Source organism: Aythya marila, assembly GCF_965140915.1.
Source record: "Aythya marila genome assembly, chromosome: 13".
In the NCBI taxonomy this organism is placed as follows: Eukaryota; Metazoa; Chordata; class Aves; order Anseriformes; family Anatidae; genus Aythya; species Aythya marila.
In genome coordinates, this window is record NC_139054.1 from 9,205,192 (window position 1) to 9,228,836 (window position 23,645).

The 23,645-nt window shown below is 39.2% G+C and overlaps 1 protein-coding gene across 2 annotated transcripts in view; it reads right to left on the bottom strand.

Moving 5' to 3' along the window:
- Positions 1–23,645, bottom strand: part of HTR2C (5-hydroxytryptamine receptor 2C) — a 165,537-nt gene that overhangs the window by 72,807 nt on the left and 69,085 nt on the right. Inside the window, exon 1 of one of the 2 annotated variants that reach the window (XM_082771128.1) lies at positions 12,335–12,469. The exons of the other annotated variant lie outside the window; for it this stretch is intronic. The gene's annotated coding sequence lies outside the window, so the exon portion shown is untranslated. Of the gene's footprint in view, positions 1–12,334; positions 12,470–23,645 lie in introns of those variants that run through there. 2 annotated transcript variants of the gene reach the window in all.

Sequence of the window (23,645 nt, forward strand, 5' to 3'; positions counted from 1 at the left end):
GGCAATATGCTAATTATACCTACGATCAGCTCCAGCAAACCTGGACACTGCCCAGATTCCCTGAAGACTAGAACTAGACTTTTGTGACCTGAAGGCAGGGCCTGCACTTTGTTCTACTCCACCCTTATTACACAGCCACTTCTACATACCTAGTGATAACAAAGAAACTGGCAAAGCTGCAGACATTATACAGAGGAAAAGGAAAAGGGATTACTATTTCCAGTTTGCTTCTGTTCTCTAGAAACACTGGTTTCCTACCACCATTTTGGCAGAACACATCAAACTATGTATAGCAAAGGAACTAATGATGGCTCACCAATATGCATAGCCTGAGAACAGGATAGGAACAGAGATGGGACTTCTGATCAATATGAAAAGCATCAGAAATGGGTTTTTTAGATAGTCAGATTAGCAATAAATATCATCCTTGTTTGTTTATTTGTTTGTTTGTTTTTCTCTTGCTCTAATCTGTACTATTGTCTGGAATAGGAAGCTCCAAAAGAAGTGTTTATTATTTCCCAACCCATTTAGTAAATGACTTGCAGACCAGCTAAAAGTTTTTAGCATAAGTCCACTGGAGCAGAAAGATTTATTGAATTCAAGAAATTTAACACCCTCCTCCCAAGTTTCATCCTACTTCTGTGTTTGAATCCATAAACAGTTCCTGATAGAATAACACGTTGATTAATTCATCAAACAAAATTCTCCCCGACACTGGTAGCAGCAAGGCAGCAGCTGTTTCTAAGAGCAATTATACATCAAGAGGAAAAGCTGACAAATTTAATGTTAACACTGGGCTACCTGATCGGGTTATCTTTTTCAGTAGCAAGAAATGTAGAGTCAGCGGGAATTCTTCTACCCAAAGTACACAGAAGAAAAGGAACCTCTGCCTTTCAATTCATTATTTAATATACTTGATGCAACCCTTATGTTCACAATCTGTAGCTACACTGAGAAACATAAGTGATCCAAAACCTCTAAGGACCTTAATCGTTACAGAACATGCAGGAAGAACTTGTTGACAACAGCAGCAGTAATTTAAATCTGCTGGCACTTTCAGAGACAAATAGATCTGTATAAAATCCAGCTGGAGGTAGTTTCTCTTCCTCTTGGTCTTTGAACACTGATGTCAGGATATCCTAGCCTACACCCAGTGGGCGACCAGCAGGGCAGTTGATAAATCCTGTAGATAAATCATCACATGGACCCCCCTTACCCATCAGTGCTGGAATAAGGGAAGATCTTCTGGCAAGCAACTGTCTAGGTGGGAGAGCAGAGACATTAAATACAAGGCCTTTGATAAGGAGGGTATGGCACTTTTTTTTTTTTTTTTTTTTAATGACAAGTCACTGTGCTTAAGGGTCAGATAGTGGGTGGGAGAAGATAATTATTCAAGATACCTCAAGATGAGATGCTTCGAAGTTCAACACAGAGGGAAAGCACACAAGTAGGTCGTGAGGGGCTTTTTCTCTCCTGAGAAAACACAAAGCTCTTCTACTGAAGTCATCTATAGAGAGAAATGCTGCCCCTGAAACAACCTGCATGGCTCTTCACAACCCTTTTTCTCAAATGCATTTTTACTGCTAGACAGCAGCTCTGTAACCAAATGCAAAAATGGTGGGTTTTTCACAGATATATTTACTCTCTTAAAAATTACAAATCTTCACTACCAAATTACCAGAATCAATAATGGGTCAGTGCTGTTAAAGCTTTTGTTTGTTTTTGTTTCTTTGCCAGGAAATTATTTTTTCATGAATTTTCAGATAAATTCTAACAGATAATTCCTAACCCTGCCAGGATAGGAAAACCAAAAGTTTTTCTTCAGCAGAACCTGCTTATCAAGCCTCCACATCCTCTTTAATGTTGCTTCTGAAATACGCCTTTTTTTTTTTTTTTTTTTAAATGTTCTGTGGTGAACTAGTCCAAATACCAGGAATCTCTCAAAGAACAATATAAGTATCTGCCTTTTGAAACACTCACCACTAACCTCTGCTGCCAATGCCAGCACATTCATCACTGATCCTTGCCCTACCTGTTCCTGAGAAATCTTTCTGAAAGTAAATGCTGGCCATTTGGATCTGCTGCTCCCCAGGAGCAGCATCAAGGAAACACTGACATCTCTACAGAATCAAGGAAACATTGACAAAACTAACATTCATGCAGAGCACTAGGGTAAAAAACATCCACCTCTTCCTGCATCAGAAGATGTGCCACAGGACTCTAAGCCTTCTGTCATCAGCAAGATAAAACCATTAAAAATCAAGTGGTTTAAAGACTATGAAAAGAGGAAAAAAACACCTTTGCCATATTTTTTTGATTAAGTTTACAGAAGCTTTTATGAAGTTAGTAAAAATCCTCTAGATGAACATCTAGGGCTCATCAATTTGAAGTGATTTTCTTTCTGCTCCCTCCTCACTAATATTGCTCAAAAAAACAATGCTGAAAATTATCACCAGCAAAATAATCCAGCCTGTGAAAGGCACCCAAAGGGCTTCTATGCCTACAAGTAACATTGTGGCTCCTCAAGGCACATCACTTTTCCATTTTTTGTTTTGTTTTTCCATGTTTTTTTATTTAAATAGGCAGTAACCTTTATCACATGAAAACAAGATGGCAAAATATTGGATTTCATAGGTGTGCTGGGCCTGGACTGCTTGGCTGTGAATTTCAGGAAAAAGTGCCTTCAGATTTCTCAAGTTTGAAATGGCACTTGTCCCCCTGCTTTCAACTTTGTTCCACGTCGTCTTTTCCAGGTAGCAACGCGTAAGAACCAAGCCAGATGAGAAAACCCTTGCAGAAGTTTTCCCTGAAAAACACGTAAGTCGTGCCGGGCAGTAGTAAGGAACTCACCAATACAGCTACAGGAACATGATCTTTACCCTATATATGCTCTCAATATACTGAAAGCAACTGATAATCAAAACGAAAGTGAGGCTATAAACACAGGCCAAGCCTTTTGCATTAACATTGCAATTGTAGACCAGCCTAACCCTCACTTTGCTTTTCTCCTGTACTTCAGCTGCAGGCTGAGCAGCACACAGAGGCACTGATCCACTGATACTTGAAGAGAGAGCAAGAAGCTGCTGTGTTTGGGTGAGATCGCCCAGAATCAGAATAACAGGAAGGCACAGTAGGAGACCAGTTCCATCTCAGTGACTGTGCATTCCCAGATACCTGCAACCCCCCCCCCATGTGCTGCAGAAAGGTTTGCAGGCACAGGGATGCAGGCAAACAGACACTTATCTTGCACCTTATTCCACCTTGTATGAGGGATATGAGACCTTGGTCTTCTCTTCCTCCAGAGAGATGATATACAGAACTGGGAAGGCAACATACAATGTCCTGCTAGCAACACTGCAGCAACATCTTTCTCACTTCCAAGTGTTTTTAGCTGCACCAGTCTGCAGGGAAACACTCAGAAAATAAAAGGAAAACTTCTCTGCTTAATGGCCAGTCATGCAACATCAATACCAAGTTACAAAGCATTTCTGACACAGCACCAGAGAGAAGGATGTGAAAACAGCTCAGTCCTTTAGTAGTTGGGAGAAAGAAATGCTGGCAATAATGGAAAGGCATCATCAGTGTTATTGTGATAAAATGTTTGCAATTACTACACTGGCAATTTTTCCAAATGGGTTGGCTTAGAGACAGGTGTCTTGCGCTGATTACTAAATTATTTTCTTTACAAAGGTCTAAGTGCCTCTGTTTTCCAAAAGAATAGCCCGGAACCACTTGGTTCAGAGCATTAGTCCCCTGAGATTCACCTTGGACTGTAAAGACATGAGATAAATGAACAGTAAACTCTCTTTTGGATGAACCCAGCAGTGGTTTGGCTGAAGAGAACACTTTAGGTAGAGTACATATGAATTTAAAATAAGAGACGGACAAGAACTGGAGCTAGTTAAAATACAAGAAGTCAGAATAAATATTTGCTAACAAAGCATTTTAAACCAAGCAAACCTTCCCAATGAGTCTTGGAATCACCTCATCTGGGAGAGCTGCCTGGCCACCACACAAGCAGATTAGGGGCAGTGGGCTGGAGATGGCATTTTCCAAAAACAGCCAACACAGTCAGACAGCCACCACAGATCCAGAGCAGCAGTTTTTGTTATCTGAGCATACAGTAATACATTTGCCCAGCATTTAGTGCCAAACACTTACTTCTTTTCTTGAAAGACAGCACCTGTGCTCAAGGAAGGATGTTTGTTGCTGCTGGCTATGCATCTGGTGTATGGCTGCAAGGTGACGTGAGGCCAGGGCGTCAGGGAGCAAGTGTCTCATTCTCACGCAGTATAACCTAGACACAGGTTCCCATCAGTCTTTGTTCATGTAAAAGCAGCAACATAGTCCTGAGAAAACTGTGAAGTTCAGCCTCTCCTGTAGCTGATCCAAAGAGGATTTGGAGTCCTTGTAAGGTCATGAGCAATCAAAATTTGCTCTGTCTGTGACACAGGGTCTTGCTAGCATGTCTTTAGTGGGCTCTCTTCAAAGTGTTCTGCACAAGCAGATGGCATGGACCTGGACCAGGGAGGAGATTCAAATATGCCTGGGAGATCTTTAGTGGGGAGGGATGGAGGGGCTGTGGGGGGGAATGAAGAACTATGTTCACGCTTTAAATCTAAATCTGTGGCTTCCACATAGTAAATTTCAAACACCACCATTAAATTAGTCCATTAGATAAACTCCTGTTAACTGGATGACTTGGTCAGCTGTGGTTTACTCAGAATTCATTGTGGTTTTAGTGTTTTATGATCAAGCGTAGTTATGGGTAATTTGAACCTCACAACACCAAGCAAAAATTGCCAACAATTAACAGCTTCAAATAAAAGCAGCTTTCATTACAGAAACACCACTGAGAGTCCACAGCATTCTACACTCTACTTTACTTGTTTATTTAGACTGTTTTACAAATAAATTTCTTCCTTCAGTTAAAGTGACGCAAGCTCACACTCATTTGAATTGCTCCTCTACAAACACAACAAACCATCTCTAGCCACTAAGTTTTAACCTGTCACAAAAGTTTTCAACATTCAGACTCCTAAGCATTAACTTTGGTAATTAAAGTAGCATATGTGACAAATCAGCTGAAGGAAATATAACAGCATATTTCTATGTAGTGAGAAGAATTTCTACCTTTTTCAGTCACCAGTGGACTACTGAAGCCAGTATAGCATGACATATGATGCTGCAGCACCCACCCCTGGGCTAGAGAAGAAAATAATCTGAGTCACCTATAAACAGAAACAAATTCAAAAAGTCATAAAAAGCTACTAAACCCCATGAAATTAAATAAATACATTAATCAATTAAAAATTCTATGAATCAGCAGAGTTGAATTTTGCTGCAGTAGTATCAGAAGGCTTTGGAAATTGCTCTTCAGTAATCCAGTAGAAACTTGGCATGTTTCCACCTCTGCTTATTCTCTCTGACAATTTTTACACGATCAGATACCATTCTGAAATATCAGAAAGAAATACAAAATGGGATGGTGGGATTCAAGAAAATTAAACAGTTGTATCTAGCTTTCATCCTGTGCTTCTCATTCATGAATCTCCAGATAACTTATGCAAAACAGTGAATAGTTTCCTTTTGAAAGTATGAATTGTAGCCATGACCCATTACATGCATCACAGAAGACAGCATGTCTGGAAGGGGGAATTCAGTCCAGTCCAGTCTGGAAGCCCAGGCCAGGGAGAGCATGATGGTTTGAGAAACTCAACAGCTCTTGCCCCAAAACTGCAAGCAAGGTTTAAGAAAATAAAGCAACAAAACTCAGCAGTGCATCCTAAGCACTTATGCAGAACCTAGAGCCTCAAAACAGCACCAGACAAGGATCATGCTTCTAGAAGCTGTATAGGCATTAAAGAAATTAGACAATGTGTTCTTGCATAAGAGGATCCTGTGATAGAACAGCCACTGCATGTTCTTGGCTCTGCATCACTGTCTGCTTTTAAGTACCACAACACCTCTGTCTTTGAAAAGTCCTTTTTCCAACAAAAGAAACTGTAAATTGGCAACTCCCTTCTAATTCTAAAAACACAATGTAATTTGTACTGTGTGGAGATTAAAAATCCCACCAAAAGATTTTGCTGTGCTGCTGATTTGAGGCTGAAGGCACTCACCTGGATCACCATCTCAGCATGTGATAACTATCTAAATCAGCCTATGAAAAGAAAAGGGATTAAAAAAGATGCTTCAGGTCTAAGACAAGTAACAAGCATCCAGCCTTAAGCGTCAGCATCTCACAATGCTTTCTCTTATAACTTTTATAAAATGACCTTTCAGGAATGCACTTTTTAAAGTGACTAGTCTTGCTGGTGACATATAGCTAGGGGAAACAGAGAATTTACAGTGATTAGAACAGATCAAATTTATGGACTAACGAGACAGATAATGCAGCGAAGCAAGGAATGAAATGTAATGAGGCCCAGAAAAAATTAAACACATGCTATATTCCAGCTCGAACAGCAGCTTACAATATACAGGAAATACACTCGTTTAGAATCACATGATGCGTAGTAGCATTACCATGGAAAACCAGAAAAGATCTTGCAGATCTTACAAACTTTTTAATACAAAGTAAAAAACAATGGAAGGCAGTAAGGCAAGTTAGGATGCACTATTGAATAACCTGCATGAAACAGACATGTACGATCCCAGGAGCTCTTGGTGTTCTGTTGGAAAATGCAAGATACTTCCAAACAGATTTTTGGAATGTTCAAACCTATCCCTGAAAGCTTTCATAGGTATCAGGTTATTCAGACAGTAGTAACATTCTTGCAAAAAGAAATCTACAGTTACATGAAATAGTCCTACAGCCTGCAGGATCTCATCTCCTTCAGGTGTATAAAAGACAAATGCAACAGGGAAAGTGTCTCCCAAAATGAAAAGATGTAGCAAGGAATAAAACTGTCTTTGAAAGAAACAGGAGCGACAAGCCAAGAATTTGAACCTGTCCCTGAAGAAGCCTTGGCAGTCTATTAGTCATGGCTGAACCGTATTGGAAAAAATGCTGTCTCAAAGGTATTTTTTCATCTCTCTTTGGTTCTCTGTATTTTTTCCATGGTTGTATTCAGAATAATGGGAAGAACGGCAACTCTTACACAGCAAGAGAATAAAAGATTTTAAAATATTATTAGAAGTAACAGAATTTTTCCAAACTATCCCTTTTACTCGAGAACACCTGTTTTAAAAAGCCCTTTGTACATACAGCTTTATAAAATATTTCCTTAGAAACAGGGACTGATTAGCTGTATTCCTGACTAGTTTCTTAATTGGGCTCCAAAGTAAAATTATCATTTGGATGCTAGCAGTTTTGCTCTTCAACATATAATCTATTTTGAAAGCTTAAACAAATTCTATAAATATTTAAATTAAATATAATCTGCATTTACTTAGTGATTTTAATTAAGTTGCTGTTATCCTGAAATGTGTAAATGTTTAAAGCCAGTGCAGTACTGGAATAATGTCAGGACACTGAAGATTCTGTACCATTATTAATACATTTTCCTATGTTTTGTAGGTGGAGTTTAGTGCTATAGTTGAGCTGCTACACAACTACTCAGAATAGCCTTTAAAAAAAAAAAAAAAAAGAAAGAAAAATTAACTAAATTTGAAATTGCTGTGACTCAGATGTAGAACAGAGTTCATGTAAACAGGATTTAATGTTTCTTTTGGTTGTTCTTTGTTTTTATTTCTACTTTAAGCCCAGTTTCTCCAGACCTCCCTTCCAGATAAAACTCTGAGTCTATGACTTTGAGCCCATAGGATTTTTTCTGGGTCTGAGGAAGGAGCTTCACAGATATTTATACTGCTTTCCGAAGAAAAGCTACCTGTGCCAACCTCACGGTATTCTTTTAGAACGATTGAGTTACAATCCTGTTTAATTTAAATATGTACTCTTTGCATGAGGGTACAACATCTGAATCCTAACCATGAACTTCCGTCATGGTAAGTAAACCAAGAAGACCAACAGTGCATGTCCCCAGCATGCTGAGCCCGCAACAAAGTTGTCTGCTTCAGTGCATCCTCCTCAGCGATGGGTTTGCCACATAGCAGCCTCTGATAAGGTTTCTTCCTCCACAGGAAGGAACTGCTTTATATCTGGCATTTTCAACCCTCCCACAACACATCCAGAAACAAGCTTTCCCAGCACAATCATGCCTGGAAAGGAACAAAAATACAGAAGAGATGCGGGACATTGGATAGCGACAAACTAGAGGCCTAAAGCCAAGAACTGAGAATAAAAACATCAGATATTTAATTAGAAAACCAGCTATTAAAGTAGATTGCAGTTTTTTAATAATAGTTTGTCAGTGAACTAATGTAATTAACTGTTGGACAGAACTGGGGACAATATAATGATTGCAGATCTTGGAAAGAAGTAACTGGAGAAGAGTAAGCTGCGAAGGTTATACATCCAAGATTCAACTGCAAGTCATTTTTGCTCTAATCCCATAAACAAAATAATTTTTCAATTTATCCTCATCTTTGAAAGTATGACTGTGTCATCTGCAGTTGCATTTTGACCACAACACAGACACTGGAGCACCCTGAAAAACTTTTTCTCTGTGTGGATCTGTTCGTTGGCTTCAGGGAGAGTGCCAGAGGCAGGGTACAAACTTTGTCTGCCCCTTTCTCCAGAACTGCTTACATAGAAAAGAAGCGGGAACCAACAACTCAACAACTTTAACTTTTAAAATTATTATTCTTTTTTCCCACCTCTGTTCATATCATTAGTCTCCAATCTGCCTGCACAGGTCTCTCTGATGAATGCAATTTGTCACCATTATAGGAATGGAGAAAAACAAATAGATCCCAAAAAAGCAGAAGGAAGGAATATTTAAACCCTGTTTCAATAGTTCAGGATGTTACTAACAAAAGTGAAGGGCAATTATTATTTTACAGAAAATGACATTCAGCCATTCCCTTGCATGGCTTCTTGGCATGTAAGATGATAGTGGGCTGTATATAAACTGTGTATCTCCAGAGCATCTACTTCATAAAAAATAGCATGTTCGGTGATCTTAAAAACAAACAAACAGCAACAACAACAAAATACAAAAATTCAGCCCAACAGATCTAATCCCACACACATGTTCAGAAGAGGTCAAAAGATTAACTCTCGTTTTGATCTAACATGGCTATCATGAGAAAGAGCACAATTTTAACACAGAGCAGCATTTTGTTCCATGAACACCAAACAACTCAGAGCAGCACGGAGCAAGAGGACATTTTCAACCTGCCATCCATCTAACTTCTATCTGTTATGCTGTTTCAATTGGCAAAATCTGAAATCCCAAAGTATGAACACATAGCTGTTTCCTCATTAAAAAGTCAGCATGGGCAATTTGGGATATGTAGATTTTATAGAACACTCTTAGGATATAAAATAGGAAAAAAAAAAAAAAAAAAAAAAAAAAAAAAAAAAAAAAAAGGGGGGGCAGAGAAAAGAGTAAACAAGTAAGATTTTTTTTCACAGCCAGAAAAAAAACAGGCGCTAATGTTCTCCAGCACACTTAAATTTCCATCCCATGGAAGTTAGCACTGCTCTGAAATTAAACTGGGTGGCACAGAAACTGAATCTGATATAGGGTGCAGTAAACACAGTAAACCCACAGCAGTTCTGCACATCTTTCAGCTTTACCCTCTGTCATTTCCCTTTTTACTACTGTCCTTTGTACAGAGAATGAGACAGTTGCAAGCACCACTATTAACTCTGTCCCTAGGACACTCCTCCTCTGACATTGTCTTCAATTAGCATTCCCATTTGTAATCCAATATATCACTTGTAATAACTTTAGTGCAGTCAACTGCTTCCTCCTCAAATGACAGGAAGGTTAATGAGGCTTTCTGTTACTATTACTATATGCTTTGCAGAAAAAAAGGGAATGGATTTCTTAAGTAAAAAGAGACAGCATTCCTTTCTTGAACCATCTCGTTACTCTGCAACACAGACAGAAACTTAACAATTCCAGCTCCCAACAGACTTTCCTCTGGACCCAGAAGCCCACACAGGACGAGTGCTGTTCACTGGCTGGTTCGTAACACTCTCATAGGAATTGGCAGTGCAGGGACCTTCCCAAACTCAGCCCCTGGTTATTAGCTTACTTAGGGGCTGGCAGCAATGCTGTTGAGTACCAGCTAACATTTGACAAGAAAAATCCTCCACTTGTTGGTTTGTCTGCAGGGGGGCTTTCAGAGACCAGAATCCAATGCCACTTATGACGTGGTTATGGGTGCAGTCAGACATGACTGAGGAGGCCAGATAACAGCAAGCAGTATGTGCTTTGTCATAACCCATTTGATCGTGTAGAGAGAAAGGCGTTCTCTATTTCATTTGCTGTGACACCTTCATTATTCAGGAAAAATCCTGTCTCCTCCATGTTTGTTTGTTTTTGTTTTTGTTTTTTTTTTTTTTTCTTTTTTTTCTTTTTCTATATTACACACATGCAGTTAATTAGGCACTCTAAACAAACTTGCTTTACAAAAACAGAGTAGCTCGACTTTGAGGACGTCCCTCCTCCACTAAGTACAAGTGGGATGCTCAGATACCAGCTTTGGAGTTCCTTCTCCACTCCTGATGCACAAGCGTGGCCTACGGAGAAGTGGCTCAAGTGTCTTTAGACGAGGTCCTTTTCTGTAACAGAGGAACAAGTCCTTTGAAAGGAGAGAGTCAAATCCACTGGTGACAAAGCTGGTTGCATCAGTGCACTCCCGAGGCTGATTTTCCATGCTAAACCCAATTTGGGTATTTCAAGCGGAGAAAAAGTTAGAGAGAATAATATGTAAAGTGGAAGTATGAGGTATTTAGAAGTTTGACCTGGTTATAGCCAAAACATTTTCATTCAAGTAACTGAAGTTAATCTTGTATAAACTTTTCTGTTTTTCCCCAAAGAAAAATATTGATTGTAATTGTTTGGTAACAGCTACAACCAATTACACCATTACAATAACTTGGATTTTATTTTTATGCTAATAGCACACCATGTTTAGCAGCTATACCTTTTCCTAATTTTTAGGGAAAAAAAATTGTCTGCAATTTGATCCAAACTGGTTTTGGATAGAAGCGGACGATACAGAAAAATATTTTAATAGGTGCACCGGCTACAAGAGAAATCATTCAAACATGACTTGCATTTAAATGAGAGTCATCATGTGAAGCAAATTATCTCTGTAATTAGTTACTTGAGCCAATTGTTGCTAATTATAAGACCAAAGAGCTAAGAGAGACCTCAACTAACCTACACCTTCTCCTAAGAAACAATTAATGGTAACTGTCCTTCTGAACTATAACTGCTTGCAGTTAAGCACAGTTTTATGCTTTTAGCAAGAGACTTTCCCAGGCTGTAGTTTTCTTTATATGTTAACAGGAAACATCTAATATTAGTTTTAATGTAAATTTAAGATATTATAATGGGTTTAAATCTTAATATAGATACAATGAGATGTCATTATAATTCTGAAGCGGTTTATTTCAAATATTTTGACTTCAAATAGAAATACTAGATTTAAGTTTAAAAGACAAAACAACAAACAAAAAATAGGACTACCGCCACCCTTCACACCCCCTGGTTACAGAACTGATGTGAAGGATATTACCAAGAAGAATGAGTACAGGGTGGATCTGAAAGCTTAATCCTTAATGGTGGCAAAGCAGATGGGGCAGGAAATGTAGCCCAGCACCCCCACACTGATTCACAAGAGCAAAGGGGTCATATCCAAAATAGAAGAGTGTGTCTGGGCTAAGCAGGATATTGGGCACATCTCAGCTCAACAAGCTCAAACACACCTTCCTTCAGCCTCCGTTTTTCACTGGATCCTGCTGACCTGTTTGTCAAAGTGGGAAAATTCATGGTACTTGCCCCACTGATTTTTTCATGCCGGTTTTTCTCAGCATCATGAACATGATGGGTCTCAGGAGGATTTACATGTTCAGCAAGGCTCATCCCCATGCACCAGGATGCCATCCCTTCTAGCCAACAGTGAAGCGCAGCATACAAGCAGACCCAGAGAAGCACAGGAGAGAGATTCTCATGGCCACATTAAGCAAAGCACTCCCCTAGTCTGAATGTGCAAGCCATCCCACAGAGCTGCCTGGGGATTCACTGACATGCCTAGATGAATCCAAGCCCTGGGGCAAGGATGCTTTGTGTGCTCAGCACCCTTCTGCCACAGCGGTGGTGCAGGCAGCTGTAGTCCTGCAAGGTCTGGCTTCAGCTTCAGGCTTTGGTTCAAAAAGGAATTAATTCAGGGAAGCCCTCTTGACTTGAGGATCTCTTAAAGCAAGCATAAATCAGTATCAACTTTTCTTGGTGCCAGGCTTTATACTTACTTTGCATTAGCATGAATGACTGCCAAAAGGAAACAGAGGAACTCAGGTCCATTAGCTGTACTTTATTTTTTCATGATCTTCCCAGAAGTCATTGCCCACAGCATTCTGATGCGTCAGTGCAGTCCTCATCCAAGTCACTGAAAACCCTCAATGCAGCCCTGGCATGTCTGCAGCTTTTAATCCTGGGTGACAGCAGCACAGGCTGCAAAAAGAGAGCTGAATCTATGAATAGTATTATTGGGATGAACAAATTTCATGTTGGTTTGCTCATTCTTCAGTATCACAGAAGAATACACACTGTCCAAGCTGCAGACATCATATAATGTGGAGTCTAATATATGCAACGTGAAGGAAGTGGCTTTTCTATCAGCAGGAAACATTCTGGCCAAGTTCAAGGGTGAAGTAATGCAGAGAAGAAACACCAACTGCTTAGGAGTGAGCAAGCATACTTATGCCAAGAGTACATAGTCAAAATTCTAATTCTGTCACTGTCTAAAGTACCTCTAAGTTACTGAGCCATTTCTACTAAAATAGGTGAGTTTATTTCTGTCCCCTCAGGTAGGGCTCACCAAAATAATTGGCAGAGTGCTTACAAATGTGTGAAGAAGCACACACTAGGGCCCCACTTAAAGCCACTGCCTTCACAAAATGCTTATTTAATGTTCAAAGATAGACTCTGTTCTTTCTAGAAAAACTACAAGGCTACATTTTGCACCGTTAGCTTTAAGATCAAGTATAAAAAAGACATGTCTCCTATCACAGTTCTACTGTATAACAAAACTTCCAGAGGGACTTCAAAAAATAACTTGCTGAGCCTCAATTCTTTATCTGTAAAATAGCAATGATCCTACCCTACTTAAGAGAGAAAAGTGTAGTTTATTTAATTTAGTTACTACAGCCTTTCAAGACAGTCTCAAAGAAAATTCTGTGAAAACAGTAAGCAGTAACAACAAATAATATTTGAGCCACTGGCCTAGGTTTTATTTATTTTTTTTTGTTTTTTTAGATGTTAAGGAATTTCTGTGGATTTTTGCATGTATTCAAACTTTTTTTTTTTTTTCCAAATTAGAACATAATTTTCATAATTGCATCTGTGAAATAAATCTCTTATAAGTGCTTTCCCCTCTAATGTGAGTTTCCAAAGGGATTTACATTTAAAATTATGAAGCCTTAAAGCTGGACTTTCCTCTGCTAGGTCACTGTCAGTGAATAATATTTAAAACTCCTGGAAATATACCACTTCTTGTGGAGCAGCAGAAATTCTACAGTTCCTAATGCCCCCATGTCACAGGGTTAAGAACTGAGCAGCTGAAGCTTCCAACAAAGATTTGAACATCACCAGTTTGGGAGTTAAAAACTCTCCTGAAGCCAGTACTGCCAAGACTTACAGCAAGAGCACTATGGGCATGTATCCCACCAAAATGTGACATTACCTTCCATATGATTTCCTCAATATAAAATTCTGCTGTCTGTATTCTAAGAGTCCAGAAACCCTTTTATATCAATTGCATTTAATTGTGATAAATATAATAAAAATAATAGTTAAAAAAATACAGAAATCATTTACACTTTCTAATCATTTTCTAACAGATAATTTTGCAGGCACAGAGCATCTGCTGTGCAGCATGGGGCTTCCCAAATGCAGGTTTTGAACAGTCAGAATCCAGCCCTCCAAAGAGCCACTACACAAGTCCCCACACCTACATTCAGTTCAAAATGCAATGTCTAAACAAGGATTTTGCACAATTTCATGAAATGCTACACAATGTCATACAGATAAAGCTGCACTGAAGACAAAAGGGAACCAGGGAAAAGACAGCCTTTGGGAGAAAGGACCAACTCTATACAAAGTCTAGCATAGCATAACAAACTCTGCATGTTTGGCAGATTTATTGGTACAAAAAAAGACAAGAGCAGTGCTTGCATTTTAGGTAAGAAGCTACTAATGTTGTAAATGTCCACATCACTATGAGTCTCACAAAACTCATATTCTGTAATCAAATAGTCCAGTGGAAATTTGAATTTTTGTAGTATCAGGAACAGAGAGGAGGGGGTTATTTCCCATGGCTGAGAACCAACAGCTGAAAATAATTGGAATTTAAAATGAATAAGACATTCAAAAGTAGTTAAAAGAACCACTAAACATCCTCGACATAAAGGTGCTTAGTCATGGTTTTGCATGTATGCCAACACTGCACTACACAGAAAAAATATGAACCCTTAAAAAAATAAATCCTTTATAACCGTTCTCAAAATAAGCTCTACTTCAAATAACTTGCTTAAATTCCCCACTATGGATAATTAAGAATCATATCCAATGGTACAGTGCATTATGGTGAAGCTGGTCCTACCTAATGACTGGTCAGAGTCCCTAATGGGCATCAATCATTATACAAGCAGATGAATTAAACATTATTTATTTACATAATGCATTTAAAATATGTATTTACTTGTATGTGATGGAATTCTTATTGTTTTGTTTGGGAGATAAAAGGAACAGGATGCCTAGTGTTAAAATGAATTTTCTAATTGGACTTTAATGAACCCTGTTACACCTCCTGATGCAGCTTTTTCACTTTGAAGATCAGTCAGTTCCTATTTAAAGAATGAGCCTGCATTAAGATTTAAAGGTCTCCCTTTTAGAAGCTGGGATGTGCATGCTGAGTGTTAATTTCAACCAGAGGCAAAATATTTTTCTTTTCAAAATGAAGAATAATCAACACATTAGACTAATGGAATTACTTTACATAATTTTAGATAATGTAAATAGTTTATTTACATTATTTGATTTGTAAGAGAAGCACTTAGGGAAAAGACCCTTAGGAAAAAAAAAATACTGCCAATTGTTAGCTGATTAAAAACAATAGCAAGTTCTACATTCCAGAAGTATTTTATTTTCCTAAAGTTCCCCTTTGAAAAAAAATGCTTGTTTTAGCTTTTCAAAAAGAGGCCACATTTTGACTAGTCTGCTGTGACCAATGTTAAAAACAAACACCTTTAAACTGTCAATACTTTTATTACATTCACATTACCAGGACAGCTGTTACTGGATTTCTTAAAAATCTTTTTAATTTTTTATATATGCAAACTTTACTATAGCAAAGAAATATTTTGTGCGACTCAAAAAGAAAACCTGTTTCAGACTGCTTTGGAGATTTTAATATACATCAGTGAAGGCAAAGAGGACAGTGTGGATGTCTCCTCTCTCATCTGTGCTTTTCTGGGTTCAGTCTCCTCTAGGCTGCAGTGGGGCCCTGAGCACCACAGCAGGGCTCCCAGAATAACCCTAAATATTCTTAGCTACAAGGCGGATGTGGCTTCCTAGCTTTGCAGAACTTCTGGAAATATTTTCTTCCTTTTAATATCAACCATTTCCTCTTACATACATCTCTTCCTTTTGCCTCAAATAGACTTTTATAGCTACTGCATCTCATGTTATGTACCTGAAATGCCAAATTAGGCTCCAGTGTTGCAATGAATTATTCCTATCACTTCCACATTCCAGACTCAGGAATTCAGATTGCTGTAGCTCCAAAATTATCAAATATTTTACGATGTAACACTCGGTTAATTTTGATTACCTTACACCAAACCTGAGATACTGAAAAGCCTATCTTCAGTCTAGAAAAGCGTAATAAGTGTACGATTTACAAGAGAACTCAATCTGATGTTGGGCAGGAGCTTGCTCTCATGCTTCTCTGTTATCAAATGCTTCATTCATTGGAAAGAACTTTTCATTTATGTTTCTCTCCTATTCTCTTAACAAGTCCCCCATCTTCCATAGAAATACAAAATCCTCATTTAATTAAATCCCTAGCCCTAAAAGCTCCTTGCTGCTTTGTAGGAATAAAACATTCCTGGACAATAAATAGGAATATCATTAAAAAATAAAAATAACAGCAGGGGTAAAACTTCCTTCATGAAGAAAACTAGAACTTCACTAAGAATTTTAAAGACTTCATTAACAAAATTATCTCTGGATATTTACAAATATTAAATTAAGATCAAGACTTTAAATAGTTTGTCACAGAGATGAACACATCAAAGCATTTCCAAAAGGAAGAACCTGAAATTTGCACAGGTGTCAGAGAGTAGAATTGAGAAGAAATAAAGCCTAATGAAGTACAATGCCTGAAGAAATGGCTAGAACAGGTTTTCATTTACATTATCATCCTCTGTCCTAGTGGGATTAAAAATGAGGCTGAATTCACTTCATGAGATTGAATTCACTTCATAAGATTAGATATTTTATTACACAGAAATACAGATTTCTATAAAAGCTCATTTTCCCTGTTTAATCTCTTCTTTACTCTATAACTGAAAGGTCTCTGCTTTTATTTCAAAATTATTTGCCTCACCAGGAAACAGAGGAGAAAATACTACATACATTCTCATTAACCTGCTAAAAAGGTGCTGTAGTCTTGGCACAATTCCCGGGCCAGCTCCAGCTGCTTTCTGTAGGCTGTGCACCTATGCAGCTGCACATATACCCACATGGGTATTTGCTCTCAAGCGCCATCCTCTCTAGAGCAACCAGCAGCCTATAACCTATAATGGCCTACATATGCATATGTATGTATATCCTAATGTTCTGTAGCTAAGCAGAAAGGTAAATCAAGGAAATCTTCAGATACATTGCTGGCCACAGAGCAGCATAAAACAATTAGGCATCAGACAGACATATAAAGATGTATCCCGGAGGAGATCCTTATCCTCTACAAACTGCAACACAGCCCCTGGTTTCCTGTCTTCACCAGACAAATCAGACAGCCCCAGAGGTAAGGGAGAGGAAAAATAACTGTCTTCCTGTGAGTAATTTCATGTAAATAATCTCTGTAAAAATCCATAGTGAATTAATCAACCTTTTTTCACCTGTAACCTAAGGATGAAAAAGCAATTAAGTACATTCATGGTGCAATATGTTCATGCTTCAGGCAGGAGCTGCAGCAAAGAGAGTACTCACTCCAGAATGCAGAAAGATAAAGCACTGTAGCTCTACCTCTCATCACCAGCAAAGGTGGGTGTATGAAGTCCAACACAAAATGTCTATTTATTGTTCATAGTAAAGAATTTTTTTGAAGGGAGCAGAGTTAACAAAAGAACCCAACTTGAAAACACCATAGCTGGGTAGTCATCCTTATACATCCTCCATGAGCTCAGAAACAAATGCAGAGAAGCTATTAGTACAGTATATGATAGCTCCCTTAAGTTGTGAAATTAATATTTTTTGTACCCAGAACGATTTACAATTAATGTCTGTTTTTATCTTGTGTGACACATGCTGAGTTTGTGGTCTGCTTGCTAATTCTTTTGGAGCAGCAAAGTTTGAACTCCACAAGGAAAGAATTATATCAACTGTGAGTACTGGAATTAATCCCCCTAACTCACCAGAATCTAGTCTCAGTCCTGTTTCAGGGTATTCATTGCTTTGTTAGTCACTAACACAACCTGAATTTTAAACATCCTTGTTGGGAGAATATTGGATGATGTTTTAGATGTTTATTCAGTTGAGTGTAAAGCTTTCCAAAATACATTTTCTGATGCGTGACTATTTGAAAACCCTGCTTTTAAGATTAAAAGCTAAATCAACAAAACAATACATTTAATTTAGCACAGCCCATTCGGGGATGCTACTAGAGATGCATGTAAAAATGCTCATTTCTAGATGCTGATTGTACTTATGTCTGACTGCCATAGCGAGTGGATTGCTCTCAGGGAAAGTGCCATGATCAGACTGTAAGCTCCTTTCAACAAAGGCTCAGGAGCTGCAAACCCCCAGGTACCAGGTAGGAAACCTGCAAGTGCTGAGGGAACCTTTGTCCTGTTTTGCAAGCTCAGTACCACCATGGCAATTTCCTTGCTGTATTGGATTTATCAGTCTGTGGCCCAGGAAGGAACATCCCTGTACCCCTGGAGACAAGTTTTCATGGACCAAATATTTCTTCAGGCCCTGGAAACTCAGCACAGAGGAGCAGAGGTGATAGTGCTTGCTTTCTAAGTCCATTTAATGTGTGAAAAGAAATATGGTACAGGAGAAAGGTGGTCCCTTTGATACATGTGGGTATTTATCATCATATAGTCAAAGCGTGGCATCTGTGCAGCCACTTCTCCGCTGCTATCTCCCATCATGAGGGTTTCACAGAGACTCATAGTTCTTTTCAAGGGCGTTTAGGTCAGAAATATACCCCTGAACTCATCTTCCCTTCAGTGGAACACAGACAAGACTCACAATTACTGTAAAGTATTTTTTTGTTTGTTTGCTTTTTTGTTTTAAACATTAATGCTTGGTAAAGCATAAAACAAACAGAAACACTATCAGAAGCAAAAATACGATCACAGACCAGCTTTGTTGCCAGTTGGAAATTACGTGATAAGCTGCCTGCAAGCTCATTACCACCCAGCTTCCAAAATAAATTGGATATTTTCAAAACCAGAAAGATGAATAATCAAGGAAATTCTATAATGTCATTCACCCAGGAAATAACATTATAAAATAATCTTTGCTGCTGTTGCAGATTGACTTTAGACACGGAATTTATTAACCATTGATAAATGTCAATCATTTTTTTCTCCCGAAAGATAGCAAACTGCATTGTGCTAACAACCCTATGCCCCTTTGCTGGCTCACTAACACTGTACTTAATGTTTCAGATGAAAAGAATAATAGGATTCAAAATAGAGTATTGCTCCTAAGCCTTAATAAAAGGGAAGCCACAAAGTACAAACCTGGGTAATTACTTCCACTCAGAAGAAAATTACTCAGGCAATTCCCCACTTTAAAGCATTCCTGGGGGGCGGAGGGATGGGGAAAAAAAGCACTGCGGCTTGTTTTTATTTTTGGGTTGTTTTACGAACGCATTACTGAACAAATAATCATTGCAAACAAGAAAACAGGACCCATGGACTCTTTAAAACTGTCTGCACTGGACTCACTCTGCTTTCACTTGTTACTTTCAACGGTATTTTACTGTATTACTGCCAGAGCCACACATGGGAGGTGTCTGGTGGCACTTCACAAGCAAGCCAGGGCCATCTTCAGCTGCATAACTCTGGCACCTGATATCTTCAAGGGCAAGTTCGTCTCTTTGGCCACTTTGCTCTTTTGCCAGCCTCCTCTGCCTTGCCTAGCAAGATGAATCAGATGCCCCACTAGATGTATCTTACAACGCTAGAAAGCCACCACCAAAATGGTTGAGATCACCGTTTGCCTGTCTAGGAAATCCTCAGCTAGCCCGGAGCCTCTAAAACAGCTCTGACTCTAACCACCTCTTGGATGCCTCTACAGACCCTATGCTCAAGACTCTGGGATCTCCAAAAGACCTTCTTGTTTTGGGTAGCTGGTTCAAGCTACAGCTGCCATAAGACAGGCAAGAATTGCTGAATGGTTTGGGATCAAAAGCTCCCCAAACTGTTTATAGCATCAGCAGCTACTGCTGAGAATCTGAGTGATAGCGCCCACATATTTACAGTTTACTGAAGAAATAGATCCTCTCAGCAAACTGGAGCCTGCAAGAACTTTGCAGAACATGTCAAGTTCCACTGATGGAGACAGGTCACATACAGATGAAGTAAGTGATAAAGCAAATAGCTGCAAAATGTGTGTGAGGGCCCCATACACCCACATCTGAAATGTCACCCTGCATATGAAGTAGTTTATAATTTCCCATAATGCCCAAGGAAGTCAAAATGCATAGAAACGTGATTTATTTTAAAACACAACAACCAAAGGAGCTCTCACAGAAGGGAAAATGTTCAGATTTTTAAGCAAATCTGCTCAAGTATTTGTGCTATTTTCAGGACCTTATGTGTGCACAGTGGAAAATTAAATCATTTCCAAAGTTACTTTGCATGGCACCATATGTAAACCAGAACAGTTCAGATGACTTAACACAATCTGCTCTATAGTGTTCTGTGTTAGCTTTTGTCTCTACTATTAATTTGACAGGCTGGCATATGAACGTCACCCTTGATCTCAGAATTCATTCAATTCCTACCTACTACTATTTGTCCTCCTACTATAGTTTCTTTTACCATCACACTGTCAACATGCAAATACACTCAACAGTTGAGGATAAAAAACTTTTAAGTTATTGGAGAAGTAGACAGAGGAAATGGCAAATGGTGGATCATACTCAGAGCTCCTGTCTCTGAAATCAGTGCAAGGTTTGCCCTTGACTTCCATGGGACCAAAGCAACCTCCTTGCAGCTACATCAGATCCTATTTCTGTACATGGTGAGATGACACCAGTCCATTCCTGCTAACTTCTTGTTTGTACTCTTCAAAACAAAGGCATGTGCTCCATGTAGGTACACTGCAGCTAGGAAGTCTATGTTACTAGTGATTTAATACTGACATTTTCTCAGGCCCAGTATTTAGTAATCAGTCGCCAGGTATTCCTCCTCTGTGTATTATCACACCGTTTTACACTACCATTATTTTTACATACAAAGTTCTCAAATGTCTACCAATGTAACACAGGGCTTGCCAAAATTTTTTGCTACACCTACTTCAGCAACAACTTTGAGTGTACCAGTTCAGTAAGACAAGGAGCATTTGCATGTGAATAGTGCTGCGCTCCCAGACACAGGCTTCGCTTGTCAACTGCTGGCTGAAAGAACAGTCCTTTTTGCAGTTGCATATGTGCTGAAGGCTGAAACTATTTTTAATCGTCAGTGCTGCTGCATTTTAGAGCATCAAACACATAATAGCAAATACCAGACACAAAAGCAATGATTTTTCAGCTGACCACCCATACTATCACAATAATTTTCAGTGCATGTGGGGGCTCAAGAAGGAGGGCATCAGCTGCAGATTTATATGAGGAAAGGGCAGAGTGTTCCATCCACCCATCGGCACTACCCAGGGGAGCAGATCAGCTTCCATGGCTTGTAACCCAGTTCCAGCTGTACAGGCCCATCCTCCCCATTCAGATCAGGGCTGGTGCCAAAAAACCTTTTGGACCCAATACAGAGCCAGCCCAGCTGCAATCTCCTAATATGTCTGTATAACCCCTCCAAAGTTTTTCCTACAAAGGGATCCGAGCCAGTGAACGTTAACATATCTGCATTCTCAAAATCTTCTGCAAGCAAGATTTATTTCACAGTTACAGAGAAGGAAACAACAGTACAGAAAGAAATTAAACATCTTGCTCATCAATGCACAGTGCCAGTCTCAAAGGCAAGAACACAACCCATATCACAGCTCTCAGCCTTGTGCCTTAATCACCAGAACTTACCCAGTCCTAGGCAGTTAGGGATGAACTGCAGAGGTGATATAGCATGATCCAAACAAAAATGCCCTAAAACTCAACACAACAAAAATATAATGCCGACAGATCATGAAATAACCAGTGAGACACAGAGTGAGGGTGCAACAGACCCCAAGAAAAAAAGCCTTTGCACTACTTCATTTGAATTTGGGCTGAAGTAGTTTTGAAGCCTCTCTCCATCATATTTGAAAAGTCATGGCAGTAAGGCAAACACTCTGGTGACTGGAAAAAGGGAAACATTACTCCCATTTCTAAAAAGGGTAGAAATGAAGACCAGTGAGCCTCACATCTGTGCCTGGGAAGATCATGGAACAGATCATCCTGGAAGCAATGTTAAGGCACATGCAAGACAAGGAGGTATCTGAGACAGCCAGCATCGCTTGACCAAGGGCAAATCACGTCTGACCAATTTGGTGTCCTATGATGGAGTGACCCTTAGAGGTCAGTCCTTCGACCAGTGCTGATTAATATATTTATCCATGACATAGACAGTGGGATTGAGTGCACTCTCAGCAAGTTTGCCAACACCAAGCTGGGTGGTACAGTTGATACACCAGAAGGAAGGGATGCCATCCAAAGGAATGTTAAAGCTTCCTCATTCGCACAGAAAACGTCAATGCACAATTGACTCAGATCATGCAATCACTTCTCAGCCTGTGCAGAAACTTATCATCACCAGCAAAGTCTGTTGAAGTAAGTAAATACCTGGTAGCATTACAGTGCTCTGTGGCTGCCAGGCAGTTCCATGGATTAACTCATGGGAGCAGCACTTCAAAAAGCAGCATCTTCCTAAGAAGGAAATGTTTAGATTAAGGTGGTTCTGTGGCTAAGGCACTGTGCAGTGAATTAGGAAACATACAGCCTTTACTTGTTTCTGCCCCAGATTCCCCTGTGACTTTAAGAGACCCAAATTAATTCAAAATATAATTACCTGTTTCTGTCAAAAATAACATCTGATTTACTGTAACTGTAAAACAAAAAAAGGAACTGGAGTAATGTTTAATTTGCTTTTCCCCTGTACATGTATGGAAGTGTTTTCATTTTTCCCTGTGGCTTTGCAGTTATCCTGAATCAGTGCCAACAGCTGCCCTTGCATGTATATTATACATGTATGTGACTGACACGTCCACAGGAAAAAGATCTCAAGTCACCAACTTGAGGAAAATAATGGAAGAAAAATTGCATGAAAATTTGAAAGAATTGTTTTTTTGTTTGTTTGTTTGATTGTGAGAAATACACAAAATTAGTCAAAGAGACTGACCAGAATGGAATTATTTTAATTACTTTAAATTCTCAGTTTCTTCTATTGCACTAAGTAGTCAATTATTTTCTCCCCCCTTTTTAGGTGTTACCTCATAATCTCACATAACCATGTCTCCTTAAATAGGACTTTCATGAAAGCATAAAGCAAAATACAGACACTGTCGTTCTGAAACACTCACAGCCAGAAACTGGGAGGCACTTTCCACAGAAGATCTACACTATGCTCTTGCCCTGTATAAGACTTCTTCTCGTGTCTTTGCTCATTGTATGCCTTTCACATATCATCAAGCTGACAAACAGAATAATGCCTGATGCAGGATGTACAGTATGAAGCAGCATGACAAGAACAGCGCCAGCAAAACCAGCAGAATTACATTCTCAGAAAAGCCATTTCCCTTTGTCACATTCCTAGATCAGTCTTCATGTAACTGAACCATGCACTCCAGGCACCATTATGGAAAGGAAGGATGCTTCAATAAATATGACTCTGATCTGGAAATCAGAAGCCTTCATGTCCATCATTGACTTACTGTATGAGAATGGATTTTGCCACAAACTCATTTGGGGTTGAGCTTCCCACACTATGTGGCAAAACAGAGCTTTCCTATCATCTCCCATCAGCATTCACCACCGTCCTACCCTCACTGCAAAACCAGCTCTCATGCCAGCCCATGTAGTCCAACTTCCTCACTACTCTTGAGTTTAGGAGCTGGAAAGTTAAGATGTCCCATTATCCCAAGTTATGAATCACTGTATCCTTGAGAGATGAGCACCTTGCA